Below are 23347 nucleotides of genomic sequence, written 5' to 3'. Positions count from 1 at the left end.
TCCTATTTCCACTTATTTTGTCAGTCATTTATTTATAACAGTATGGAGTCATGGATATTTACTTGATTCTTTGGGTTATACTCCAGTATCATCCTTATTTCCTTTTTTTGCTCAAATTGTTTCAGTCTAGGCTCTTAGGAGCTCCCATGTCCCTTCCATTGTGCCCCCCAACTTATTTTTAGGCACTTTCTTTATGGCTCAAAAGCTGCTGCATGCTCAGCATATGAAGCACGTTTGTATGATTTTTAATTATGTATCCTACTTGAAAATTAAAATTTCTCCTTCGACATCTCATTCAGTGGATCACTAGCCTTTTTGAAGGATTTGCCATGTGTGGCCATAAGAAAACCGCAGAAGATAATACATTCTTTGTTCTTTCCCCCCAATATAATGTCTTGGAAATTACCATGTAAAGTATGGAACATAACATTTGAGTCACATAACAAGGCCTGCCATTCAATTTCCTTTCAATAAACATGCAGATGTTCCCCTTCCTGATCAATGTACCCGAACAAATGTAGATTTTTTTTTGGAATGGTGCAGTGGGGTATCCTGCAGTGTTCTCCAGAACTGTTAGGATCTGCAGGCTTCATTCCCCTATTCAGATAGACTTTGTACTTCACCTGAGGCTCTGACTTCATTCAGTAACAGGTTGTCTCTTCCTACAGAGTGAATTAAGTTTGAAAAAGTTAAAATTAAAAAGTTACTCTTATCAGGCAGTTTGTGTTGCCAAAGTTGTTTAGTTTTTCTAAATGCTTCCCTGGGGGAACTGTTTCTAAACAACCAATTTTAAGTTCGGAATAAGGGTTCTTCATTCTTTTTTTTTCCCCTATATTTATTTATTTATTTGGCTGCATTGACGTCTTAGTTGTGGCACTTGGGGTCTTCACAGCATCATGTGGGATCTTTGTCTTGGCCCACAGACTCTCTAGTTCTTGCACACAGGCTCAGTAGTTGTGATACGCGTGTGGGCTTAGTTGCTACTTGGCATGTAGGATCTTAGTTCCCAGGCCATGGATCAAACCCACACTCCCTGTATGGCAAGGTGGATTCTTAACCGCTGGACAGCTAGGAAAGTCCCTGCTCTTCATTCTGAAAGTTCTTGCATCTAGACGAGTATAGACTATGAATGTCCTCTTCACTCCTTCACTCATCAGGCAGTTACTATGCAATTAATCAAGGGAACCCGTCTAATTTTAGGTTGAACTTTAATTAGCTCTTGTGCTATCACCATTTTTATTTCGCCCTCTTATACAGACACTTTAGATTACTTTCAGCATTTCTGAAACTCAAAGTTGAGGAAAAACCTGATCCAACACACAGACACCAAGAGGATTTGCAGGGAGCATCTTGGGGAGGTCACTGGAGGTGCATACATTTTCGTGTCTGGATGGTACAGTAGAGTTTGAGCCAAAGTTCAAAATAAGATGGCAAATAAAAAAATAGCTTACCTATAGAGGTAGGCGAAATAGCATGTTCATGCTTTAGCATGCATGGAGGCAAATTTTAAACTATAATATCTAACATTGTGATATAGGTGCAATATCATGAAATTTTCTCTCATCTTTTTCAAAATTGCTAATTATGTGGTAGGTGAAAAATATTTTATTTAGATCACATATCAAGACTCTGAGGTAGTTATTAAGCCATCAGTAATATTGTTTAGTATTCATTAGTTTTTCTAGAGAAGCAACTAAGTAAATACTGCTTGATTGATATGAACTGCAAGAAGGTTTCAAATCAATCCAAATAACCATGAATTTATAAACACTGACATCCATAGGTTCATTTGTAGATTGATTGTTTGGAGCTCAGAAGACAGACTGTTTTCGAGGTTGGCTTTCCAGGTGATTGGATGGAGGTCTGTTTCATCCTTTCGAAGAATGGATTGCTATTGTTGTTCAGTTGCTAAGTTGTGTCCGACTCTTTGCAACCCCATGGACTGCAGCAGGCCAGGCTTGCCTGTCCTTCACTATCTCCTGGAGTTTGCTCAAACTCATGTCCATTGAGTCGATGATGCCATCCAACCATCTCATCCTCTGTCATCTCCTTCTCCTCCTGCCCTCAATCTTTCCCAGCATCAGGGTCTTTTCCAATGAGTCGGCCCTTTGCATCAGGTGGACAAAGTATTAGAGCTAAACTCTAGTATTTCAATTCTACTGAATTGATGTTTTTTTGCATGGCAGCTATGAAACTTTGCTTTGGGGATCCTATCTCTGGTGAGAATTCAGTTAGCTAGGATTTCACAGATGGCCCCTATATAAGATTCTCCTGGTGTCCCAAGATGGGGGAGAAGCAGGGCTCTCTTGGCAATGGGGACTTCCTGTAGTTGAGGCAGGTCCTCCAGGTACCCATAACTTTCTCCCTCTTTGCATAAAATTGATGTTCTAAATTAGGAACCAAGGGAAATTTTTCTTCTCCATTAATCTGAAAATAGGTCTGTTAAAAGTCCAGACTTAATGATATGAGAACATCTCATGATAGAAAAACATCATCATCTATTCTCCTGATCAACTTGGGAATTACTGTGGCTGCCTTGACTTCATAAAGATAAAACTGCTGCCAAATATTTTGAAGATCACAAAGTTCTCCACAGGAAAAAAAGAAATGTATATTCATCTTCATAAGGAATGCATGCCAAATTTTTCTTTTCTGAGGTACTCTACAGAAATGGGTTCTGGAAACTTTTTACTTTAGAAACTATCATTTAATTAATTTCAGACACTGTGTAATGTTGGCAAGGAAAATTCTTGTAAAGTTCAAAAAACTCAGACTTGATGTAGTCTAATTGAATTAAAGCACCACGGCTAAAAACTAAGTACATTTGTAGAATATGAATGTCTCTCCTGTGGTGCCCTCTCCCAGATAATGACCCTTGGGGAAATGAATGTGTTTCTACATCAATATGAATAATCAGAGCTAACATTTATAGTGGGCTTCCTATGCCTTAGACACACTAGGAAGAACTTAACGTATTTGATTATCAAGCAACCCTAGGAAGAGGGTGATGTGGTCATTCCCACTTTGCACTGAAATCACTGAGGCCTTGAAGGATAATTTACTGGGCTTCCCCAGTGGCTCAACAGTAAAGAATCCACCTGCAAAGCAGGAGACACAGGAGACATGGATTCAATGACTTGGTCGGGAAGATCCCCTGGAGTAGGGCTTAGCAACCCACTCCAATGTTCTTGCGGGGAACATCCCATGGACAGAGGAGCCTGGCAGGCTATGGTCCTTAGGGTCACAAAGAGTTGAACATAACCAAAGCAACTGAGCACTAGAGATTCCAGAGTCAGGTTTAAACACAACCCTTTAACACCTAGTCTGTGCAGCTTCTATATAATTAAATTTAACGTGTAATTATTCTTCATACTAGCAGCTCAGACCCTCCCTGTAAACATAATGGGAGCTGGATACACATCCCATTCTCTTACTCATTTCTGAGACTTTTGTAGGCTCATTTCTGCTTCCCATTTGAAAGGGTCTCAGAGTGCTTCCCCCTGACACTGGAAATTTCTGTCCACTAGCAAAGCCCTGTTTCAAGGTCCCAGGTTCTAGTAATCCTGCATGGTTATTGTAGGGTTCTATGTTTGCATGGATTACAGAAAGCTTGGCCATTATATGAAAAAATTTTTTTTTTTAGCAAATATATCAGAGAACATTCATTCAAAGGAATGTTGTCTTCTTGGAGAGGGAGACGAGAGTGCTGCCAAATAAATACTTCTGTGCAGACAAGTGCAGTTCTATCTGTAAGATCTTGGTTGTGACCTTGGGCATGGACTGAATTTCTCAGGTATGAGACCGTACAATATAGCTTTAGGGGTTTTCTGAATCTCAAGTGATAGAGTGTATGTAACATACTTATCAAGTGCCTGGCAGATAGTAGGCTGTCGATAAATGATAGCTATGTTTGTGAGTAGAGATGGTTCTGTGGCTCAGAGTCTTTTTGGAACTGCTTTTTGAACTTCCTTCCAAGCTAGTCCATTAAACTCTTCTAAGAACTCAGTTGAATGTGTTTATAGTTAAAACTCCAGGCTTGTGTCTTTCTTTTTTTTTTTTCTCTTTTGACGGCCAATGGCTCTGACCCCAGTTGATCCCTTTGTTCATTAGTCTGGTGCTAAATCATTTTGTCTCCTTCAAAAAAATATATCTATCTTCAGCAACATGAGTATTTGCAGTTTTTGATGGGACTTCCAAATACTGACACATGCTCTTGAGAACGTCTCAGATAAGTGCTTTAAAAATGCTTCCAGCAATGGGGGCAAGACTGGGGGGGAAAATGTGTTAGGAGCAGCAATGTGTTAATACATAAGTTCTTGGCTCTGAGCAGATATGACTTCCTGCATTTACCACTTTCCATTGAGCAACAGAACTGAGTCAGATTAGCTAATAAGGACTCCTTGCTGCTTCTTCCTAACTCCTCATGAACTGGATATATGAGTTCAACACACCTCCCAAAGGTTGAGGGCTTCACTGGTGGCTCAGACAATAAAGAATTCACCTGCAATGCAGAAGAACTGGATTTGATCCCTGGGTTGGGAAGATCCCCTGGAGAAGGGAATGGCAACCCACTCCAGTATTCTTGTCTGGAGAATTCCACAGACAGAGGAGCCATCCTTCTTTACCTTATCAAGTGGGCTGGTTCTCCAGGGGCACTTAGCTCTGCCTCTGTATCTTGCGAGCCCACAGAGGTGAGATGGAGGGAGGGAGATGTCAGGAACCTGTGGGCTGCACTGGCCGAGGAAGCGTGGCCGAAAGGTATGAGTGTGAGCTGCCCTTGTAATCTCATTTAACGCCATCACCGTTCTATGAACCTAAGAGCTCACTAAGTGCTTGCTACATTATGTCATCCAGTCCTTTCAGTGGCCCTTGAAGCAGGTTAGTCACTCAGTTTAGAAATGAGAAAGCAGATACAAAGAGATGAAGCACCACGGCCCAAGCCAAGTCAGGGCTCTGGCGCATGGAGGAGTCAGGGGGCTGACTCCAGGCCCAATACTCTGTCCAGCATGAGGATCCAGGGACAGACAGAGAGACTCCAATTCGGCCAGGCTTCCCCACGGTCCATCCCTGATGGCTGTACCGACAGCTCCTCCTCACCTGTTCTTTAATTCCTCTTCCAGGACTGATCACTGACAGGGAGAGAGTGAATGTGAACCAATGGCGAAGCTCAGAGGCTGATGCTCTGGGCCAAGGAAGAATTGCATCATTCTCCCCAGTCTGTGGGCAGCATTTCAGGTGGAAGTGTCCCTGCTCCTGCCACACCACTGGGAGAAATAGCAAGGTTCTGGTACCTGCTCAGTCCCTGTGCACAAACTATACAGATGAATATTTAAATGCCCATTGTGAGCCTTACCTATGTATCCAAGATCCTAAAGGCCTCGTGGAGTCCAGGTTTATGCATTTGCTTTTCCTTTGTACCCATAAGTAGTGAGCCCCTCGCCACCACCTGTGCAGGTAGACACCTAACCATCATGGACCATACCGTCTCCAATGACGAGAGTCTGTTGACGTTCACTTATCATAACTATTCACTGAGCGTTTCCCACATGCCAGGCAGTGTGCACGGCAGGGACACAGCAGTGAGGAGCAGCAGACCTGGTTCCCGACTGGGATCTCATTCTAGCAAAGGCAGACAGCGGTTCATCAGTCTTAGCCTCCATGCAGAGTTGCAATGGCGGCACTTTCAGAGGATCTGTGACCCAGTTATGGAAGCCAGGAAAGAGGAATGGAAAGCAGCTGGTCTGAACAGAGCAGAGGAAGGGCACGTGGGTCAGGAGCTCCGTGAGAACTCAGAGCACTGAGGCTGCAATAGAGGGAGTTGTCCTTGCCCTGAGAACAGTGGGTTGTTCATGTTCTAAGCAACCCACTTATGTCTCTGAGTGCTCACTCTTGTCAGGGAAACTGGAGACTGGAGAACGGACTGTTCCAGCATGGAGAGTGGAGAGGGGAGATGTGCACAGATCCGGGAGATTCAGGTAAAATGCAAAGGACTTAGTAATAGAGTGGGTAAAGGAGCTGATGGGGAGTGAGGTGCCAGGAAGACCCAGGGTTTCTAAGGTGCCTGGCTGGGGATGATGGCATCATTGACTTGGCCCTCTAGTGCCTGGTGCTAGGAGTTATTTCAGAGTTTCTTAGGGTTAATGTGCCATGCTACTCATACTGGAAAGTACAACTATGAGAAAAATATACCCACTTTGCTCACAGGGCTTGCAATCTACTGATGTGGGGCACAGGGAGTGATGAAGATATTCTGTCTCCTAAGATTTATTTAAAGTATGGCTGTGGCATAAACTTGGCAATGTAATATACAAGGACACTTCTTTCAGAGTGGGTAGGAGGACTTAGACCTTTGTTGCCCTGGTGAAGGAAGAGGCTGGGGATTGGAAGACATTCTTGGCAGATGAAGGATTGATCTGGTGACATTTGAACAGGCACCATGAATCACTGAATAAAACCAAAATGCAGACCGCATGGAAAAACACAGTACAGGCTTCAAGCCTGAAATTACAGAATGTGAGACTCATCTTTCATGGGCATGCCAAGTGCAATCAAAAGAAGTGAGCCATTTATCGGGAGCAAGTGGGATGAGGGTGATTTGTGAAGACGGAGGGGGGATTGTAACTTCTTATCCTCCAGAAGCCTCTTAAAAGTATTCACTGACTGATCATGGTGACATCTTTATAAATATCACCATGGCAACCATGGATGTGAGAAACAATTCTAGTCTGGACACTTCTGCTCCAGCTGATGCGACAACTCCCACTGCAGTGGTCATCCCCATTGTTTGTGCGGATGAGTAAGGAGGGTCCCACCTGGATCCTGTGACATTTTCTTTTGTCCTGAGAGGACAAGGGCTCATTAAATCTCCTCCTGATGTTAAGTGGCATTTGGGGCGGTGGCTACACCATTCTTGACTTTCATCATTGAGGATGTGGTGAGAGATGCACCCTGCTGGTGTCATCTGTGTTGGTTCAAGGTGAGGATGGGCAGCCTTTTAGGGTGGCTGGGAGACTCTGACCAGATCAGTTCCACCATTGGATCTGGAGGAAGTATGTTGCTTGTAACTCTGCACACGTTTCAACCATACATCCATTCCTTCTCATGTTTAGTTCCATCCTTCTGAATCTCTTCTTTCTGGTGTCCAACCCCAATCCCAGGCAACCTAACTCTGCAGTTCAGTACTTCCTGCCCTTCTAATCACTCTTCTCCTTAGAGTCCCATCTTTTATAATCCCTGCTCCTTTCTTCATTCTTTCATTCAACAAACACAAATTGAAAGCCTTCCCTCTGCCAGGCACTGTTCTCTGTGGCCAGGACACCCAGGAATAGGATCCCAGAACCCTTGCCTTTGTGGGACTCACATTGAGAACGCAGGGGAACAGACATAAACGTAATCAGTAAGGAAATATTGGGTGTGATAGATGCAGGGTGGGAGTGTTGGGTCAGTTTATAATCAGGTCCGTCATTTACAATCAGGCTCTTTGAGGACATGGCATGTGATCAGATTTGAAGATGGGGTGTCAGCATATCGGAGAGAGGAGCTGGGCATGGGCTGTGCCTGGCTTGTTTGAAGATCTGCAAGGAGCCAGAGTGAGAGAGACAGGGTATGTGGTTGGCAGAGGAGCCCGGAACAGTGAGGGCAGAGGATGCAGGTCTAGAGGTCTTTGGGGGCTTTGAACGTGAGTGACAGGACCTGGCTTGTTTCATCAGTATCACAGTATCTTCCATTTGGACAATGACAACAAAAATCTCAGAAAGGCAGAAGAGAGAGATACATATGATGACACTCTTACAGGTACCCAGAGGGGGATGGTGATGGTTTGCCCCAGAGTGCTAGTAGTAGGTGTGGTGGGAAGAAAGAATGTGAAGTGGCTCAGTCGTGTCCGACTATTTGCAACCCCATGGACTGTAGCCTGCCAGGCTCCTCTGTTCATGGGATTTTCCAGGCAAGAATACTTGAGTAGGTTGCCATTTTCTCTTCCAGGGGATCTTCCCGACCCAGGGATCAAACCCGGGTCTCCCACACTGCAGGCAGACTGTACCATCTGAGCCACCAGGGAAGCTGGAATATGCGGATTCCATGTGGGAACAACTTTTTAAATTTGTAGATGAAATTGCACTGAACTGATGGAATTCTGTAGGAACAACTGAGCACTGTGGTTAAGAGCACAGGCTTCAAAATAAAATTGTCAGGTAGTAGAAATGGTAATTCCTTAATCCCATGCATCCCTGCCTTCATAGCTAATTCAGTGTCTTCTCATTATCGTACATTATTGTAGTTACTGTTTTTGAAAATAAAAAAACAGAGAATGCCAGTTTCATGAAATTTAATTAAATATGTGTGTGCTTGTATGTATATGTGACTCTAGAGTTGGAAGCCTTTTGGGTCTAGCTTGGGAGTCAGACCATCCAAGTTTATATCCTGGTTCTACTGGTCATGGTTGTGTGACTTTGGATACATTGTTGAACCTGTTTCTGCCTCATTTCCCCCTTCTGTCAAATAGGGACAATCATAGGATCTATCTCATAAGGTTCTCATGATGGTGAAGCAAGGTATTCTCATAGACTTGCTCATAAAACAGTTGCTTGCACAAGGCAAATGCTCCATGAATTTTGGCTCTTAGTAAAAAATCATGATCACTGAGCTGGGCACATGGTGTAGAATCCCAATGTGTGAGCACCCCTGGGGGAAATCACTAGCTTCAAGTCATAAAACATTAAGATTATATTTATTTAGACACAAGTCCCTACTAGACACCTCTGATCACATACTGGAATCATCCACCATCCAAGATACTCATGAGTGCACAAGTATATTTTCTCTACTTCATGCAGGAACTTGGAATAAAACCATGAATATTTTTTTCTTTGGGGTGTTTGAAGAGTTGTTGAAATTCTAGTCATGATATTTAGTGTTATGAGTTCTTTATGCCTGTTGTTAAATATGCCAGCATTTTATTGACACATTACTGTGAAATGGGCAGCCAGCTACAGTAATAGTTTCCCCTAAAGAGTGCGAGTATCAACAAATCTGATGGCAGGCACTGCCAAGGAAAACTGAACATGTGTTCAAAAAACAACTAGCTTCACAGAGGATAATGGGTACATGCATGTTTAATCCAGTGACTTCTGCTTGAAGGTATAAATAGGTGGCTACTATTACTTTTGATTTTCATGGTATCCTTCTTTTGAGGAATTCTTTATATTGTTTAATTTTGTGCTTTAGTCTTCTCTTGCTCTTGTTTCTCAACTCTGCCTATCCTTAAAAACCACTTAAGAAATGTTTTAAAATATTGATATCTGCTCATCATTCCCCAGAGGTTCTGATCCCATTGCTTTGGGGGTGGATCTCGAGCATCAGTTATTTTTTAAGTATTTTTAAACTTTCATCATGAAATATTTCAAACGTACATAAAGTACAAAGAATTATAATAATAAGGCCATATGTATCTCTCATGCCTCCATCATAATGAACTTCAGTTGCTATTTTTTAAAATCTCCCCTACCTCATTCTTCCAATGCACCACCATGGTTGAGAACCATTCTGTCTTCTAAAAAGACAGAAAATGGGAGGAATATTTCAATGGATGTTGATATCAAGAGAAGCTGAAATTTGTTCAAGGTCACACAACAATTTAAAAACACCATTCCATACTCTGTTCATCAAGATATAATGGCATTCATGAATATGTATGTGGTATGGCAAGGGTGTGCCTGCTTGATTTTGTTAAAGAATGAAATAGTTGGGAAATTTTCAGAAAAGAGCTTAGAAATATAACGGTTTCCCATTTATAATCCTTGTACCTTGACTCAAACCACATCGTGGCCATCCACTTAATGCAACTCAATAAAACATAACTCAGAGATAAAGGTCTGATGAGCAAGGGTGGGACAAGTGGATTAGAGTTGATGGATCAGAGAGGTCATGTAGGAAAGGAAACAGTGGTGGAAATTGTCTTCAGATTCAAAGAGAAAAAGCAATGAACCAATCACAGATTAATCTCAACCTATAAAATAGTTTTGTAGGCTATTCCATAGCATGTACGTATATATATAGTGGTGGTGCTTTAGTTGCTAAGTTGTGTCCAACTCTTGTGACCCCATGGACTGTAGTCCGCCAGGCTCCTTTCCAGGCAAGAATACTAGAGTGGGTTGCCATTTCCTTCTGCAGGTGATCTTCCCAACCCAGGAATCAAAGCCACAGTCTCTCATATCTCCTGCATTGCGGGCAGATTCTTTACTGCTGAGTCAGCAGGAAAGCCCCATATGTGTGTGTGTGTGTGTGTGTGTGTGTGTGTGTGTGTGTAAAACATGTATATGTAATATGTACACTGGATATCTCAGTCAGTATATCTTAATGAAGTTAAGATTTGTGTTGCTACCTCAACAGTGAAGAATTGTGAGCAAGCTCTAGTTCCTGCATGGCAAACACTTGGAAAACAATTTGATCTCAGGGGTAAACAGGACTGTAAATATGATCTTGCCAAACTGTCCATCTGTAAGAGGAATCTCTTCTGGGGCATTACTGACAGATGTCATCTGGTATCCAGATGGAGACCCTTGACCCTGCCAGCTGGAGTCTACTGCTCATAAGCCAGCAGGTTCATATTAGGATTTATTATCTTTTATTGAGCTGAAATCTCACTCTTTAATATACCTTTAAAGAAAGAAAATATTTCTGATGTCCCTCATGTTGTCATATTTTTGTTACTTAAATATATATAGATGTAAAACTAGATTTAAATTTCTCAATCTGTAGGTCTCATCAACTATAAAACCAAACCTTACAACTTGATATGAAAAATACAAGACCCATAAACTAACAACATATTAATGGCAACCCACCCAGTATTCTTAGGGCTTCCCTAGTGGCTCAGATGATAAAGAATCTTCCAGCAATGCGGGTGACCTAGGGTCAATTCCTGGGTCTGGAAGATCCCCTGGAGAAGGGAATGGCTACCCACACCAGTATTCTCCCCTGGAGAATTCCATGGACTGGTGGGCTACAGCCCATGGAGTTGCAAACAGTCAGACACAACTGAATGACTAACAGAAATGGGAGTAATGATCTTGTTTTTCAGAAACAAAACCCCTCACTTTGTGCTTAAGGATAGAAAGATGTAGTGTCTGGTCAATTTGTTTGGTTCACTAGCTTTCACTGATCAGCACAAGGGATACCTGTCTGCATATGTATGTTCTAGCAAACAGTGTGAATACTTTGTAGTTTCTATTTGCTGGGTTTGGGAGAGTCAAATCTCAAACTTAACCCAAATTGCCAGCAATTAGTTCTCCATTTCCCGTTTTTTGGAGACATCCCTTGGCAACTCTGTCAGGATGTTTTGTGCACTTGGAAATTAAGGTCAGAGTTTAGTGTTATTGCCATATTCAATAAATGGGCATCTAATCCAATTATTGCTGGAACTGGGCACAGAACAATCTTTCATTGTTATTTATTACTATACTTACTGCGAATGAACTGCTGTTGCAAATTGACGCATACGACAGGATCCAGGCAATAACTCTTATGGCAAAATGTGGGCTGACTGTCATGGCAGAGCTTCCTTATAGTTCTGCTTCTCTATGTGGCTGAAGGAGGCTGTCTCTCACTTATCTCTGTCCCACCTTCTATAAAACAGCTATGCAAATAATACATCAACTTGTCACCTGTGTCATTACGGCTGTACACTGGTGTCCTGGACCACTGGTCCTCAAAACCAAGTGTGATTTTGTATCAGCTGGGGAGCTTGTTAAAAGTGCCTGCTCTCTGGCCCCACCCCAGGGGTTCCGGTTTGCTTATCCTGGGACTGGACCCAAGAGTCTACCTTATTAACAAGCACACCGGGGGATTCTGATATACGTGGTGTGAGTGCTTATAAGCTTTCCAAGATTATGGTTGACACGGAAATAAGAAACTTAAACTCTTCACAAACCACCTGAATTGAGAAACTCTGATGTTCTCCTCAGATTTGCATCATCCGCAAATAAGCCCTTCTTGGATGTTCTGACAAGCGCCTGATAAACATCTTGAACAGGAGAGTCAACAGCGGAGATTTTAAAGATGGCTTTGACCTATTAAGCAGATTTATTTCAAGGGACACAGATATTGTAATGATGTTTTCATTGATGCCCAGAACATTCTGGAAGCTGTGGACTATTTTCAGGTTGTTAAGTATGCATGGACAAGGAGGCAATCAGAAATGGCAAATAAAAGTCCTAGAAAACAGGAATCAAGTCAAGCAGCAAAGTTGGCATTTTTCTTGGGAGTAGTTATAGCCACATACTCCTTAATTTACGGAGTTAACCATGGCCTGTTTGCCTAAAGTGGGGAATGTAAACCTGCAGACAGAGTCAACAAGCTAATAAACCAGACATCTGAATGTGTCATATTACCTTTTTTTTTTCTTCTTCAGTTCATTCTTGTTAATTCCGGTTAGGATGAAATAGAATAGCTGGCTAGGATTATTTACAATTTTTCAGGAGACTAAGGGGCTTGCTGGCATTTATGTCATGTCTTTTGGGGTGAAGTGGTTAAAATGTTATGTGTCTTGGCATAACCCAACAGTGATCATCTATTGGGGTATCAATATGGTCTCAGACAGTGAATTATTTGGGAGTTGGATTTCTTAATATTACAGATCGCCAACTTCCATTATTTATATATTGCCATTATAAGCAAAATGCCCAAAGATAAAATATTCTTAATGGATTTTTATTTTTACTTAAGGGAAAGAGAATAGTTATTGAGCATTTAAACTTTATAAAGAACTGAGGATTAGACTAACCCTTAAAATTTTATCATTAGAAATTATGCTATTTATTTACAAGTGCTGAGATTACTTTCTAAAGTTTACTACAAATGAAGCAAGTAAAAAATTATTTAATGAGGGTATATTTTAAAACAATGAAACTTACATGATATGTATTAGCCTTGTCTTTTTGACTAATATTTTTGCAAGAGTACAAAGGTAGAAAGGAGGAAAATATGGAATTTTGATGAATAGGAATGATTTTTAAGAATGATGTGCTAGCAGCCTATTATACAGAGTGAAATAAGTTTGAAAGAGAAAAACAAATATCATATACTAATGAATACATATGGAATCTAGAAAGATGGTACTGATGAACCTATTGGCAGGGCAGCAATGGAGACAAAGATAAAGAAAAGAGATTTGTGGACATGGGGTGGGAAAGAGACGGTGGGACGAATGGAGAGAGCAGCATGGAAACATAAACACTACTATATGTAAAACAGATGGTCAGTGGGAATTTGCTGTATAATGCAGGGCGCTCAAATTGGTGCTCTGTGGCAACCTAGAGGGATAGGATGGGATGGGAGGTGGGAGGGGGGTTCAAATGGGAGGGGACATACATATACCTATGGCTGATTCAAGCTGATGTATGTCAGAAACCAACACAATATTGTAAAACAATTATCCTTCCATTAGAAATAAATAAAAATGTTTTTAAAAATAGCTGAATAAAGGAGAGGAGCGAGAATAAGTCTTCAACATCAAAAAAAAAAAACAAAAACAAAAACAAATGATGTGCTAGCAGGTCTAAACTTGCTCCCTCTCATATGTACATATTTTTATATAGTTTGTGCTGCATTTGTACTTGCATTTTAAAATTTCGTTCTGTATCTGTGCTCTGCATGTACGCAGACCCCTGAAATGATGTATACAAACTCAGAATGAAGCATCTGGAAGCCTTGATAAGCTGTTAACTTGACACTATTCTTAGAACTCAGAAACTCTCAAATGGATTTTCATTTCAGAAGAATAAGCTTGTTGCTTCTGAATTATGCATTCATGCCTGGATTTCCCTTATTTATGGTCTCTGGTAATGCCATGACTGAAGACTGTGTGTCCTCTTTTCAAGGACTTGCTATGCAATTTAGGTGCCTGAGATTATCATGAGCATAAAATAAGCCTCAGTTAGTTACTGCGAGGGTTGTTCGCATTTTACTAGGACAATTGACGATGAGGAACAGTCAGCCGAAAGGACTGGAGGGCATGAAGGTATTTTTAAACACATGCTTTCATAAAAGGTGGTCTGAGATCATGGACGGGGGTGCACACCTGTTAGAACGGCTACATCTGCCAGGTTTGGTCAAGCCTCAGTGTTCTCCCAGTCCTCCTGCTGGAGCGCAACGTCCTGGTGGGTTCACTAGACCGACTCTCCATCATCTCTCCCTAGAGTCTTGTTGATGAGGCTGGTAAACGCTGCCTTTTCCTTGGCCATCAGACTGGAGTTGTCGTTGCTCATCAGGTAGCAGGGTACCAGGACGTACCACAGAGTCAGCATGCTGTTGATACTCGTGGCTGAATGGAGGTTCATGGGAAATCCTGTCTCTACAGTCTGGGATGAGGTCACACACATACTTTGCCTAAAGTGAGCTATGTCCCTTTTTTCTGGACCATGGCTGGAATTCTGGATGGCCTGTTGGCCTTTAGTGATGTATCTTCCCTGTGTGCATGCATGCTGAGTCACTCCACTTGTGTCCAATTCTTTGTGACCTATGACTGTAGCCTTCCAGGTTCCTCTGTCTATGGGATGCCCCAGGCAAGAATACTGGAGTGAGTTGTCATTTCCTTCTCTGGGAGATCTTCCTGACCCAGGGATCAATCCTGCATCTCCTACATTACCCCCTGAGCCAGCTGGGAAGCCTGTATCTTCCCTACAAGAGAGCAATCTCAGGAAGCCCATTGTAGGGTAAGCCTCTCTCTTAGTGGAAGAGACCAGAACTAAGACCTGGGCTGGAGTCATGGCATGGGGTCATCCTTGCCTGATTCATGGATTATTTCAGCATTTCCTGTATGAACACAGAAAATCTGGAATCTAAGTACTCATGCCAAATCTGCACTCACTCTGGGACTGTATGAAAGGCATTTCTTTGACCCAAGAACTACTTTTCTGTAACCCATTGAAGCAGCACCATGAGGGGTCTTACACAGATAATATCAAACTCTCTGGGGGTAGAGTGGCTTTATTTTTGATAGCTGGAGGGATGTAGTGTTTAATATTAGTGTCTTACGAATATAACACCATCAACTATAATGGCATCATCACCTTACCTTCTTTTTGCTTTTCTTCTCTTTTCCAGGTGGAAGAGCTCCTTATTTTATTTCCCAGAGAGTTATAATTCATAAGTGTAGTCTTTACATTATTGTTTTTACTCAGCAGGTATTAATATGTGATGGCTCAGTGGTAAACACCATGCAGGAGACATGGGTTTGACCTCTGGGTCGGGAAGATCCCCTGGAGAAGGAAATGACAACCCACTCCAGTATTCTTGCATGGACAGAGGAGCCTGGCAGGCTATAGTCCATGGGGTCACAAAAAAGTCAGATACTAAACAACATTAATATGTGATAGTGTCTTTTTATTTTGTGAAACCCTAAGTGATTTTGAAACATAAGCATTTTGGAAATAGTCCTTTATTTGTGAGGAAACAGAACCGTCCAAGTGACAACTTAGTTCTTTATTCCATGTCCATTTATTCATTTAGCAAAAGTGTTCACTGCTTGCTTGCAATGTACCCAGTGAGGCACTGTGGGGAGACAGATGACTAGCAGCGGCTTTGGCATGATATTCACAAGGTACAAAGAAGAGTGTTTATTACAGAGATACAATCAAGTACGAAGGAGCTAGCTCTGTGATGCTCCTGAATTTCTGTTTGGCCTTTCTTTTTCTCCATGTGTGTGCTAGGAAAAACAAAAAAGAATAGCAGAGAGCTGTGGTCAAGCCCAAAGAGTTTCATAATAATTGCTTCCGAGGTTAACTATTAAACTATGCAGCAGTATGGTTTTTCTCCAAATTTCGAATTCATGCAGTATTAGGATGAATAGTTAGGTACTTTTAACTTTTAAAACTAATATTTAGTATTTGAACATTTTCTCCCAAGAAAATAGATATTCATACACTACTGCTGATTTTTTCCATCACTAGAAAGATCCAAGATTCATCAGTCAGGGAGAAAGCAGTTTACTTTCAATTAAAAAAAAATAGCAAAAGTACTGCAATAAAATGAATGAAAATATGAAACCATCTGTATCTCCAGTGATAATGCCAATGCAGTGTATACTGTAAACAATACAATTTGTTCAAGTCCACTTTAAAGGAAAGTGGTTTAGTGTGCATATATAAAAAAGGAAAAGAAATCCTTTCTTTATTCATAGATCTCATATGCAACACACACCGCCATATGTGCACAGATGTTACCTGTGTATATATATCTCTAAACACTCTTGTGGCCCCCATAGGAAATTAACATAGGTCATCACCAAACACAACCAGTATTTGAACTGTCACCTTTGTCTGTCACTTAGAAGACAGTTCAGGTCTTTGTTATCTCTGGTCCTTGGAACAATGCCATACTCGCCTCCTGTCTGCCCATCCTTTCTAGTCTTTGCAGTGTTATCAGAATATTTTTCCTATGACATGACTCAAGTCACATTTTCTTCCTCAAAATTTCCCAAAGCTGCAAACCTACAGAATGCAGGCCCATAAACTCCATAGATACATAGGAACCACAGCTTTCCAACTGTTTCTAATACAGTCTGAAAAATGCCCCTCCCTTTTATTCTTTTCCATCAGGTTTATTACAGGACATTGCATATGGTTCCCTGCACTGTATACCCCTCTCCCCTTTCTATTGCCATCTTCCCTGTCCTGGAAACACGGGCGTCACGGACAGACCCGGTCCAGAAGCTCTGCCGCAGCCATTTAACTGCACCACGTATCTGGCACTCGATAGTAAACGCACTACTTGTGTAAATCCATTTTTTCCCCCTCCCTGAATGAGTCGGTGAGCCCCAGAAAGGCGACTAGGAGTATTTGGAGAAGCCCTTAAACATTTTAATAAATGTGCCCTGGTTACTTGGCTAGGGCTGTGATATTGCGAGACAACTAGGAATAATTTCTTTTGCCTGCAAACCACTCCCCTCACCAACCCCCGCCATTTCCGTGGGAAGCGCTATCAACTAGGACTTCCCATTAGGCCGGGGAGACCACCTGTAACTGGAGCTTTAGGTTGGGGAGAGGGAGACGGTGGGGAGCAGGAGGCTGCCTGAAAAACACGAAACCAGCCTCAACCTCTAATTCAGATCTTCTCCATTAACTTAGTCTTTCTGGGACACCCACCCGGTGCAAAACGCCGCCAATCTGACTTCTTTTTTTTTTTTTTTTCTTTCAAAAAGGTGGGTGGGGGGAACCTGCAGTCCCCAAGCCAGTAAATAACTCACCTGAAGGTCAGGTATGCCCTCCCCCCACTCTCCCGGGGGTGTCTGGGAGGGGTGGGGGTGGGGGGCGGACAGAGAGCCCAGCAGTGATCGCAGTAGAAACCCGGAGGCTCAGGCGATTGGCAGCGGTCTGGAGGCGTCCTCCCCAGCCCGACCCCGCGCCGGGATGAAGAAGGCGGCGGCGGCGACGCGACGGCCCTGAAGTCCCCAGCGCCCCCTCCCCCGCGGCCGAGCCGGCTCCGGCGCCGTCCCTGGGCGTGTGCCCCGCCGCAGCCCGCGGAGCCTCCCGAGTCTCCTGCCAGGGGGGCGGGGAGCGCGGCGAGCGCCCGCGTCTGCGGCTGCCTCCCCACGCCCGAGCCTCCGCGCCGCGCAGAGGACGCGCGCCCCAGCCGGTCCCCCCGCCGCCGCCGCCGCTGCGCGCCCGGGCCCCCCGGCCCAGCCCAGGTAACTTTTCTGCCTGCGGGGCCGCGGGGTCTGAGGGAGGCGCGGGGGCGCCGGGGGCGCAGGGCTGGCCGGAGGCCGGGGGCGGGCGCGTGGCTGCGGCGCCGCTCAGCCGCGCGAGCCGGGCACCCTCCCCGCCCGGCCTGCCGGGACCCCCGCGGGGACCCCCCCAACAGCCGGGCCGAGCCGGGGCGCCGCGCCCGGGGACGTGCCCGCCCCGCCCGCCCTGCGCTGCAGCATCGCGGGGCGGGCGCGCGGCCCGAGCCCCGGCCTCCGGCCCGGGGGGCCTCCCCCGGAGCCCCGGCCGAGAGGGGCGGCTGGCCCCTGCTCGGTCAGTTTCCGAGCCCCCCCACACCCGTCCCGGGCGCCATGTTTTGAGTTACCCCTCGGGGTGGGGTGGGGGCGGGGGCGACACTGCGGCGCCGCCCGGGGCGCGGGGAACCCTGCGCGCGGTGGCGGAGGGTCTGCGCGGGGCTCGGCGGGCGCGGGGCCGGTAAGGTGCGCTCGCACAAAGCATCTGCGCTCCAAGCGGCCGCCGCTTTTACGTAACTTGTCCGCTTCGCCGAAGTGGGGCGGGCGGCGGCCCCCGGACGGCGGCGGAGGCTGCAGCGGGCGGCCGGGGAGGGGGAGGAGGCAGCGTCCTCCTAACGGGGTGTGGAGTTGGGGTGCGGGGGTGTTCGGGCACCTGCGGGGCCGGGGACCCGGGGGCGGCGCAGCTCACCTGGCGCCCGCGAGGCTGCGCTGCCCCGGGAGACGTGTGCGCGGGCGGCGCTGCGGCGGCTTGGGGGCGGGGAGGCCGGGGCGCGGGGCTCGGGACCCCGGGAGTCGAGGTCTCCGCCAGTTGTTCCGGGCGGGTGTTTCCCGGTGCCTGCCGCGGGGGCCCCCGCTGCCTGGGGTCTCCCCTCTTCTCTCGCCCTTCTCCCCCCCACCCCCCCCCCACCCCAAGTTCACGGCTTCTGCAATGCGGTGGGTGTGGTTACCTAGTCTGTTGCCCCAGTGGTCCTTCGCCGCGGGAGCGGTCTCCAAGTTGTCTAGGGTTTTTTTTCCTTCTTCAGTCCCAGCCCAGGGTTAAAGTTGGGATGGTTGCAGAACACATAGAAAGATAAAGAGAACATGTGTTGTTAATTACGCCTGGAGGCCGGCATGAGAAATCCTGAGAGGGCCAGGCAGCCCTGTCATGCGTCGCTTGCATTTCGTGTTTAACTTGGTGTTTTAGTCTTTTTTTTTTACATCAGTCTGGCGGAATTGTTTTTGCAGATATCCCGCTCGTCCGTTTTTTTTTTGGGGGGGGGGGTAGGGGGAAGGGGTCCATTTTAGGGTCTCTGGGGCGGCCAGGTGTGCGTTGGAGTTTATCCTGGTAGCATTAACTTTCCTAGTAGAAGAGCTATCAGATCAGACCAAGCACTAAAAACAGTCTTTTTGAATTTTGCACTGATTTTTAATGTTTCAAACAAAAATGGTAAACCTCCATTTATGATCTGGGAACCCTAGACGCAGCAATTATACAGCAAATTGAGCAGAAAAGCCCTATTAAGGAAAAGAGCGCATCTAGTTTGAGTAAACTCTGGGGAGTGGGAGGTGATTCGTATCTTGAATCAAACAGCGTTTGTTAAAAATGCACGTTAATTTTGGTATCAGACTTTCAAAACTTTAGTTAGAGTAACAAAGTCATTTCGAGAGGAAATAAATTCCATATTGAGAAGCCTGACTTTAATTTGTTAATTTCAGAAGGCATTGATGAAAATAAAATAGCTGAATACTAAATAGTCTCATTTGCATTATGATTTTCTGGTGGTTTAGAAAAGCAACATACCAGATGCACCAGTTACTGCACACAGTGTATCGAGCTAATACACTTTAGGCAAATAATTTTGGCAGCGCAGAACGTGTTTTCTGAATGATTTATCAGTAGCGGGAAGAGTGACCGTTTTATTTAATGTGTAAACCCCTTGGAGGTGAAGGATTGAGAAGATGGAGGTCAAAGGTCAGTATCTCAGCGCGCTGTTTACATTTCGTTTTTAAGTCATTTCTTCTGTACCAATGCGATTTAGGTTAAAATTAAAAGCAGGTTTTGTCAATTCTTGTACAGTGCTTGGACTTTGGCCAACTTTGAATTGTGTTGAAATAGGACATCTGGGATTTTTTTTTTTTTTAATTGATCAGAAGCTATCTTATCTATACCTTGGTCTTGAAACACTGGTCAAATGCATTAAAGGGCCACCCAGGGAGAAGGGAGGCAACTGTTCATGGACCAAGAGATGTGATAATGTCAGTATTTTGTGAATCCTTCCTTGATTTACAGTTTGTTGGATTATTATGGCAGGGACATACTATCCAGTGTATTTAAGTTCATAATTTAAAAAAAGCCTTAAAATTCACAAAATAGAATTCACGTCCTCTCCAGTAAAATAGAACTCTCATGGAGAGAGATTACTGAAGTCCTCGAGTTCCTTGGTCATCTTTCCTCCCCAGCCTCTTCTAAGGATCCAACCACTGTTTTCCTGTGAACGTCAGCTTTATTGTGAAATAGAGACTTACTATGGAAAACCATGACTCAGGTTTATCTGTGGCACCTCTTCCTTTAGAGAGATCTCTGATGGTATCACTGCAGCATCTCTACACAGCTGCTAGCTTGTTGGGAATTCATCGGGCACTCCTGGAGAGCTCTGCTCTCATTTGATTCCTCTTGGCTGCAGAGAATTTGTGTGCTCAGAAGCAGGAACTGGAGCCGTGAAGTCACTGCCCTGTCTGGTGTTGTGACATCACTATGGCTCAAAGGAAACAAGGGTGGGGCAGGCAACACCAGACCGTCTGAAGCATCTTGCTGCTGTTAACTTTGCCTGATCCATGAATGAGGCTCTCCTTTCTCAAGTTGAACTGCACATAAGGTATTGTTTGAAGCATGAGATATGGATGCAAACCTGCATGGGAAAGTGTGTTTCATAGATTAAGGAAGCAGGGCGTGTGTGTGTGTGTGTGTGTGTGTGTGTGTGTGTGTGTGCGCGCGTAATAGAAATTATTGACTCTTCCTCTTATTAAGGAAAATACTGTTAGTTTTCTAGGAGGGCCATTGAAAAATCATATTTAATTAACAGGTATATATTAATGCAAAGAATAGAGTCCATGTATTTCTTACTCTTTTTGTACCTAAGTAGCATTCTTGCTAAATTCTTGGTGTAGGTGATTAGTCTTGTCTTTCAAAAGTGTGTGGTGTGGTGTCTCTCAAGATACAGTCGATTTCTAGGTAGACCGTGTTCTATCTGATGTATTTTCCAGTGATGTGTTTGCAGTTGGCAATTAGAAAAAAAAAATAGGGGAAAGAAAGCAAGAGGTTTCACAGTTGTAGAAGATAACCTGCAGTGATTTGGGGTAATTGATTTTTATGTAAGTGTTTGGTTTATGTGTAGACAGTTTTATAATTCAGCACTTTTGAATTCTCTGAACTGAGCATTCTAGTGCAAAGATGATCCCAGACAGGCCACACCTGAATTTGTGATAAATCAGTTTCCTGTTGTTGAATTCCTGAGTTGAATATGATGCAAGCATAAAGGAGACCCACAGGACAGCTGCAGCCTGGGGACTTCTCACCGTCTCCTCAGTAAGATGACTGACCTTTTCTCATGTGAGGGTATTATGTACGTGGGACCTGTGAGCAGTTCTCATTTAACCGTGTCACTGTCCAGAACACAGTGCCAACACAAAAGGGAAGGAAAACAAAAAAAAAAAAAAGAAGAATAGCCCAAATAGAGAAGTTGAAATTAAGTACCAGAACTGCAGCTGGATTCGTTGAAACGTCTTTGGTGTTGCATTTTTAGACTTAACCATGATTGGCTAAATTGCACACTTCACAATTGTAAGCTTCTATTAGCGCCAAACCCCTAATTCTTTGGTAATTTGTGGTACAGAGGAAAAAGCTGACAACTTAATTTTTAGATGGCTGACATTTTGATGCACTGTTCTTATAACCCTTCCTTACAGACTTAAAAAAAAAAAAAAGAAAAAGCAGAAAGGTTTGTATTCAATCTAGAGAACAGTTGGGATACTTCCTCTGCCTCATGTGCTGTTTTTTTCTCTCCACTTAAACTGAATGAGTGCCTGTTGTTTGGAGGGACTTGTCTTCCTTTTGCTTGGAGTTTCATTTCCAGACCAGCACAGGTCTAAACTCGTAGGGTATTGAGTAAATATTTATGGAATTGGATTAAGAAGTAAGGCCATATGTGACTTATGCTTCACTATTAAAAACTAGTTGACTTCCTTAAAAATGAGAATGCTCAGACTCTTGTATGCAGTTGTTTTTAACCGCATGGTTCTCTTCACAATGAGTTTGCTGCTCTGGCCGCAGCTCAGATTAGGTAGGTTCTAGAGGTTTTGTCTGATCCAAGAAGAGAATACTGTAGGTACCGTGAGAAAAAAGGACGGCTTCTTTGAGAGAAGATGGGCAGGCAGCCTGCTTCCCTTCCTGCCATCTCTAATTGGTGTCGTGGGGACATCAGTAGAGCAGATGTACTCAGAAGGGGAGAGGGATCAGATGGAGGGAGACAAAAGCTGAATGAGGGCTGGGCCACCATATTGATCTTAATGTTGAACTAAGAAGAGAAAAACTATTTTCTCCTTAAAATTTTTTTTATTTTAATGTTTTTAATTGGAATATAATTGCCCTACGATGTTGTGTTAATTTCCGCTATACAGTGAAATGAATCAGCCTTATGCATACATATATCCCCTCCCTCTTGAGTCTGCCGCCCACCCCACTCCCCCATCCCCACCCTTCTAGGTCATCACAAAGCCCTGAGCTGAGCTTCCTGTGCTTTATAACAACTTCCCATTAGCCATCTATGTAGATCTCTCTTCTTTGGTCACTTTTTATGTATGTTGTATTTACATTGTCCAACAATGACTTTCTCTGTTTTAGTCAAGCCCCACATTTCATCCTTTCTCTAAAACAAACCTTTTTTTTTTTCTTCACATTTGCACATCTCTGAAATTGGGAAGTGTCTTACAATTGCTCTCAGCCATATGGCAGAGAGAAAGCTGGCAACTGAATTCATTGATAAAGACGCAGACATCAAAAATTGGAGATTGGGTGTCAGTTGATTGGAAGGAAATCTTGGAGCCATAATGGAGCACGCATAAGAAATAGCACATCACCCACGAAGAAACATAGGTGGTATTTACTGTGTAAAAGCATAGATCATGGTAACTGAATCAGCATGCAATTTGAGAAAGTTGGATTTTGACCTATAATAGAATTTTTTTGAATACCTTGGCTAGTTTATTTTATTTCTCTTTGTGCATGCACAGAATATGTAATTAAATGTAAAAGAGTTCTCTAAATAAATAGAAAATTAAAATTTCAATGTATGAGTCACCACTTAATTGGCAGAGTGCTATGTATTGTGTTATTTCTTAGAATTAATGGTGTCATGAATTTTATGAGATAGGGTTTGTCACTTGGCTATGCAAATTTTAAAAAGATGCTCTATGATGTTCAGTGCTTATTCACATGCCCCCTTCTATGTATTTGGTAACTTAGGTGCATCCCTTTGTAGGAAAAATCTATTGAGCGGTCTTCATTTTCAAGTTTGGCTTTTCCTTTTGGGTCCTTGGAAGATAGTTGGACTTTGACTAGTCATTGAGAATACATTCCAGATAGAACACTCCCTAAGT

At 43.7% G+C, this 23347-nt stretch overlaps 1 protein-coding gene across 5 annotated transcripts in view; it reads left to right on the top strand.

Moving 5' to 3' along the window:
• EPB41L3 (erythrocyte membrane protein band 4.1 like 3) overlaps positions 1–23347 on the top strand; it is a 225077-nt gene that overhangs the window by 69278 nt on the left and 132452 nt on the right. The window contains exon 1 of one of the 5 annotated variants that reach the window (XM_043888991.1): positions 16996–17683. The exons of 2 other annotated variants lie outside the window; for them this stretch is intronic. The gene's annotated coding sequence lies outside the window, so the exon portion shown is untranslated. Of the gene's footprint in view, positions 1–16995; positions 17684–18139; positions 18174–20422; positions 20569–23347 lie in introns of those variants that run through there. 2 more of the 5 variants (XM_043888994.1, XM_043888993.1) reach the window with 2 other exon arrangements.

This window comes from Cervus elaphus, chromosome 27 (assembly GCF_910594005.1).
Source record: "Cervus elaphus chromosome 27, mCerEla1.1, whole genome shotgun sequence".
Classification (NCBI taxonomy): domain Eukaryota; kingdom Metazoa; phylum Chordata; class Mammalia; order Artiodactyla; family Cervidae; genus Cervus; species Cervus elaphus.
The sequence above is the reverse complement of the archived record's forward strand: the minus strand, read 5'-3'. Positions and strand labels throughout refer to the sequence as shown.